Consider the following 5,156-nt stretch of genomic DNA (forward strand, 5'->3'; position numbering starts at 1 on the left):
ATTTAAACATAATGGAGTGGGAGGGAGGAATAAATTAGGAGTTTGGGATCAAAAGATACACACTTCTATATATAAAATAGATAAACAAGGACTTGCTGCATAGCACAGAGGACTGTATTCAATATTTTGTAAAAAAAACTATAATGGAAAAGAATTGAATATATATGTGAATATATATATATATCACTTTCCTGTATGCTGAAACTAACACAACTAATCAACTATACTTCAATAAAATAAAATGCTACAATCAACAAATTTAATTAATTAATTAAAAAATAAATATAATGGGTTGAGAAGAGACCCGGCATCAGAGGAAGCATGCCACTTTTAAGAAGAGGAAAACAAAGGCAAAGAAAGGCAAAGGAAGAGAAGAAACCAGTACAAGGCATGGGTGGCTGCCCAGAAACTTTTCCCACTAAATTTGCTCTCAGTGGCTTGGACTATAAGAAAGCTAGTGTGGCAGGAATGGAAAGAGAAAAGAGCAAAATGAGCCCCCAGAAGGTGAAGTTGCAGGGACAGGCAGGCCAGAAATGGCAGAAAGTCAAGGATTGAGGATTTCTGATTTGGGGATAGTTGATAAATTAAAGTTTTATTTAGGATAATTACAGCTATTCTAAACTCGTGAGGAATTTTTTAAATCTATTTTTGGCAGCACGGAGTCTTCATGGCTATGTATGGGCTTTCTCTAGTTGCGGCAAGCAGGGGCTACTCTTTCATTGCGGTGCGAGGGCTTCTCATTGCGGTGGCCTCTTGCTGCAAAGCACAGGTTCTAGGGTGCTAGTACTTCAGTAGCTGAAACTTGCAGGCTCTGGAGCACAAGCTCAGTAGTTGTGGCTCATGGGCTTAGTTGTCCTGCGGCATGTGGAATCTCCCCAAACCCGGGATCAAACCCATGTTCCCTGCATTGGCAGGTAGATTCTTAACCGCTAGACCACCAGGGAAGCTCTCATGAGAAATTTATTAAGGGATTTTAAGGAAGGACCTGATCAGATTCTTTTTTTAAGTTCTTTCTGGCCCAATATAGAGAATGCCCAGACTATGAGTTATGAGATAAAGAGTGAGAATGGCTCTGGGGACACTAGTTAAGAAGCTGTAGTAGTAATCAAGTCAAGAGATAATGGTAGCTTGAACAAAGAGGGTGTCAAGAAAGATGGAGAGAGGACTGAATCAAGAGATATTTGGGAAGTAAAATCTATAAACTTGATGGTGGGTTAGGCACAGGGAATGAAGGAAGGGAAGGTGACAAGGATAACAGAGCATGCAACCTGGGTGGATAATGACCTTTGGAATATTGGAAAAGCACCTAATTGGATGGGGTGGGATGGGGTGGGTGGCAAGGGCCCAAACTTTGTTTAGTGCATGAAATTATGAGTGTTTCTGAGACAGAAATATAAGTAAGAAATCAAGCTGGCCAGTGGATTTGTGGGTGTTGAGCTCAGATGAGGAGTCTGAGATTGTCTGTGTGATGATGAAGATATGGGAGTGACAATGCTCCTCCCAGGTCACCTGGGGGAGACAGCACAGGAGGAGAACAGACAAGGCTGAAGGGGGATAACCCTGCGAAGGATCAGGAGAGTGGCTGGAGGGACAGGAGGCCAACTGGGCACAGGGCATTGATCAGATTCCCTTTCCCGCAGGTTTGGAGCTGGGACTCAGGGATTAGTTGGTTTGGACACCAGGGCTGAGGGAGCAAGGGAAGCGACGCTGGGGTGCCATTTCTGTCACTGTGCCAGGAAAGCCTGTCTGCAGCAGGTGGCAGAGTAGAATTGGAGAGAGGAGACAACAAAGCACAGAGCCAGGGCGCAGAGCTGGGACAGAGCTGCTCCAGGAATATGGAGGCTGTGTAGGAAATGGGGCCTAGAAAGAGGAACTGCAGGGGATGTGCTGGAATGGGAGCTCAGCCGGTGCAGCTGGAAAAGTAGTGGAGGCTGGAAGCCCACCGAGGACACAGTGCTTTTCTGGACTGACTTGGCAGGGGTACCCCTTTCCAAAACGGTCTCTCTGGTGAGGAACAGACGAGCAAAGAGGGTCTGCACCAGCTGAGGCAGGTGATGAATGGGTGGCAATCAGGCCAATGGCTTCCAAACGTTTTCTGTCAGATAGAAAAACCCTGTCATCTCATTCCCAATTTTATTTCGTTCCATTTCACCTCATATTTCACATAATGGGAGCTGTCAAGGAGATTCTTTGATTTTCCCCCCTCTTTCTCCAGCAGCTTATGCAGCCTGACAACCTCAGAGACAAGGGTTTATGGGAAGATCCGCAATGAAAAATGTGTTGCTGACCCAGTCCTCGGGTCCAGGCACCTGTGTGCACTTCTGTGAGCATGGACTTGTGTGAGCTCCCCTGTGCATCCGCCGTGTGTGTGTGTGTCCACATGCGCGTGTCGGGAGTGTGTGTGACAACGCGGAAAGAGCTTGGATGAGAGGTTGCAAACATGAGTCTGAGTTCTCACTCTGATATTTATCACCCCCGTGGGACCTGAGTTCACTGACTCACCTGCCGAGTGGGTGTGATGATGCAGGTCCTCCATACCTCCGAGGGTGTCAGGAGGTTCATGAGACAAGGAACAGAAATACTCCCTTGTAACCAATAGATGTAATTGAGAATTATAGCTGTCATCTTTGTCTGTGAGGGGTACCTTTTGAAATAGACGGAGGCTGTCTTGATGCTGCCCTTCTGACATCTTAGACCCACAGTGCGTTGACCTCAGAGCCGCCACGCCAGCTCCAGAACTTGATCCGCTGACCGCTTCCCCTACTCTCACTCCAAGCTACTGACTGTTGCCAGAGAAAGTTAGGGAGCACGTTTTAACAGGGCACTTTTAGACTTGTTCACTCATCAACTCAACAAATATTTATTGACTATTTACTATGGGCAAGACTGCGCTAATCTTGGGGGGCATGTAGTTGAATAAAACAGAGGCTCTGTGCACCAGGGGCTTGCAGACAAGTTCAACACCTACAGTATAACCTATTAATGAGAAGTGTTACGGTGGATCCAAGCCCGGTGGCCACGGGAGTGCAGAGGAGTAGTCCCTGAGTCAGCCTAGGGAGAGGAGGCAGCGAAGCCCTCCTGGAGGAGAGGACCTTTGAAATGACTCTTGGAAGACAAGAGGAGGTTGGCCGTAGGAAGGGAGCGCGTGCAAGCTGACCCTCAGGGCGTGGAACTGCTCAGCACTACTTTAAGTCTTCTATTGGTTTCTTCCAGTTCTGTCCACCCATATCTCTTCAGAATCTTTACCGCATTCCTCAAGTTGTTCCCAGCCTCCACATCTTCCTCCTCGAGCTCCCGGCCCATGACTGCTGGGTTAATCCTCTCAAAGCACTGATAGGATTGAGTCACTTGCTGCTCTAAAACTCACGTTGTATACAGAACAGTCTCAGCTCCTTTCCCTGGCGTTCAAGTCCCTCCACCAGTGGCCTCTCCAACTGCAATTCCCCAAAGCTACTTGCCCGTCTTTGAACATGTGGTGTCCTTTCCTACTTCTCTATCTTCACTCCTTGCTCTTTGTGCTGGAGAGTCCTACCAGCCTCCACAGCCCTTCCTCCTCTGCGGAAATCATATGGACTTCTTGAGTCATAGCTAGGGCTCCACTGTCTCAGAAAGCTTCCTTTGAATCCCCTATCGCACATTTGAAAGGGATCTTAGCTTCTCCAAAAGACCAAGTGACCAAGAAAGCTCAGTGTTGGACCCTACCACACATAGGCATAAAGGACTACTTTCATACCAGGGACAAAAAAGAAAAATATATGGACCTTTCAAAGTACCAGAATGAATGGAGAGTGTGCAGAGACCAAAATGCTCATAAATATCATTCCACGTAAGTGGCTATGGACCTTGATTCATGACAGAAAAAACGCCAGAGTATGTATGTTTCTTCTCAAATTTTCTATAATGATTAAAAATTATTGTTAAATAATAAACCCCCATGGACAAAAAACATGTCAGTAGTGAGCACAGCAAGTGAGAAAGAATGACATAATTTTATAAACTGGAAAGCAGATGGAAGAGAGAGAGCTGATTTAGCAGAGCAGAGAAACCTGAACTCCTGTCGTGAGGAGGTTAATGAGAGGCCAGCTGGTCCCCACCTGTATAAAATGCCTCTCCAGCATCTTGGTTCTGCCTTTCACCACTGCTCCTCACCATCCAATGCACCAGGACAAGCTGCATATGGGATCCAAGCCAATAGCACCTGCTCTCAAGACTGCCCTATACTCCTCAAGCTGCCCCCTTGGAGCTTTCCTATCTGCACTATGAGACTGGCTTAGTGCCCGTCAGAAGCAACCTCCTAACTGTGGGGAAGATAACTCACTATGGGATGAAACTCTGACCAGTAGGAGCAAAGACTAGTGGATACATTCTTTTCTCTTCCCGCTTTCAAAGAGATTGCCCCAAAGAGCACACGTTTGTATTTGAAAGTCAGTCTTGTGAGACTGAGGAATCAATTGCTCTTGAACCAAGTGGTGGCCAGCACAGTAACACATGTTTGCATTGACTCCCCCCTCCTTCCCGGCCTCCATCCCATTCTCCTTACTTCTCCATCTCTGGGATTGTATTGCCTGGTAAAACGCAGCACATAAAGGCTATGTTTATGAGGAAATCAAGCTGAGACATCAACACAAAACCACTAAGAGATTCAAGAATAGGCAGTTTCTAGGTACCTCTCAAAGCAAGTGTGAGGGATGGTCATAAAGACAGGAGGATATTTATATTATTACATAAGAAGTCCAGAACCCCTGGTCTACCTACAGTCCAAGATGCCAAGAGACTATACCTCCCACACTGTCCATAAGCCCTGAGTAAATTTTATTAATTGGAGAGGTTTAAATAAGAAGTTTAATATGTTTAAATAAGAATCTTGGGGACACCTGGCTTAGCTGAGGGCAGGACTGAATCATCTTACTGAAAACTTGAAGATTAATAACTGAGAGTCTGAATACTAGAAGACAGAATCCAAAGAAACAAATGGAAACAGTAAGCTCTAAGGAAATACATAATGTAGAAAACAACAACAAAAAATTTAACTGTAATTTCCTAAAAGAGAGGACATTGCATCCATGGAACTAGAGCAGAGTACTATTTAAAAAATTGAAAAACCATAAGAGAATTTTTGTAAATTAAAACTATAAGAATGGAAATAAAAGTTTTAA

This window comes from Ovis aries, chromosome 1 (genome assembly GCF_016772045.2).
Source record: "Ovis aries strain OAR_USU_Benz2616 breed Rambouillet chromosome 1, ARS-UI_Ramb_v3.0, whole genome shotgun sequence".
Taxonomy (NCBI): domain Eukaryota; kingdom Metazoa; phylum Chordata; class Mammalia; order Artiodactyla; family Bovidae; genus Ovis; species Ovis aries.